We start from the raw sequence: 1,411 nt of genomic DNA, 5'->3' as shown, positions 1-1,411 counted from the left end.
ACTGAAGTTCAGGAAGACTAAAGAATTTATTCAATGTCTTAAATTTATGTTTCTGATTCCAAGTCTGCCAGCACTCTGCCAAGAGCTTTACAGCAGCATCGTTGAATCAGTCAACTTGTGAGACAGGTCGCTTGGGTGAATGATGATGAATTATCCCTTACCCCTCCTCCTGAAGAGTTTTAGAACTCAGACTAACCACACAGGCTCTCTTTGATAGCTGGAGCATTCTTCCTGGGGCACGAATCAATCCATTTAATCCATTCAACCGTGGGTAGTCAAAGAGCAGGTCAGAGATGCAAGAGCACCTGGAGCTATCCCAAGTTCTGGGGGTACCCTAGGATGTTGCCTTCTGCCCTTCTAATCCTGATGCTCTGGGATGCCCTTTGTGTACCCCACAATTTCTGAGATTCCTTTTCACCCAACACTTTGCCTGACTCTGCTCATGGTTGTTCACTTGAACTCCTATTATCCTTTTAGACTAGGCCTACTTATCCTTGGCCCTTACCCATCCGGTAGCACTGGGTGTTCTCTCTGTTCCCGTGGCGTAGCACCCTGTATATGCTTATTGCCTTGCTTTGTAACCATCTGTCTGTCTTCTCTCCTTGGTTGTAAACTCCTGAGAACAGAGAGTATGTCTTGCTGAGCCTAGTGTCCAGTGATGAGCATGGTCCTTTGAAAGTAGGTGTCCAATAACTGTTGAATTAAGGAGGAAATAAAGTCCATGTGACTGTACCGCCTGGAACTTCAGGTTATATGTGCAATACGGAGCATCCATTGCCAAGATCAAGGGCAAAGGAATTTTTTCTACCTGTGGTCAGTGCCATAAAAACTACGAGGGCTTGGGGCGCCTGGGTGGCTCAGTTGGTTAAGCGACTGCCTTCGGCTCAGGTCATGATCCTGGAGTCCCGGGATCGAGTCCCGCATCAGGCTCCCTGCTCGGCAGGGAGTCTGCTTCTCCCTCTGACCCTCCTCCCTCTCATGCTCTCTGTCTCTCATTCTCTCTCTCTCAAATAAATAAATAAAATCTTAAAAAAAAAAAAAACTACGAGGGCTTCTGAAAAGTGACCCATGTAGCAATTCACAGGTTCCTTACTGATGCCCCTCAAGGTTGCCTTAGAAGGCAGCTTGTTTGCACGTTAGTGTTTAACTCACTGAAAATTAATAACATACATATTAAAATAAATGCCCTCTCCACCTATCAAAATTCCATTTTTTTTTAAAGATTTTGTTTATCCATTTGACAGAGAGAGTCACAGCGAGAGAGGGAACACAAGCAGGGGGAGTGGCAGAGGGAGAAGCAAGCTCCCCGCCGAGCAGGGAGCCTGACGCGGGGCTCGATCCCAGGACCCTGGAATCATGACCTGAGCCAAAGGCAGACGCTTAACGACTGAGCCACCCAGGCGCCCTATCA

The sequence above is a fragment of the Leptonychotes weddellii genome, chromosome 12 (assembly GCF_054177405.1).
Source record: "Leptonychotes weddellii isolate Sample4059 chromosome 12, ASM5417740v2, whole genome shotgun sequence".
In the NCBI taxonomy this organism is placed as follows: Eukaryota; Metazoa; Chordata; class Mammalia; order Carnivora; family Phocidae; genus Leptonychotes; species Leptonychotes weddellii.
This window is presented reverse-complemented; position numbering follows the sequence as displayed.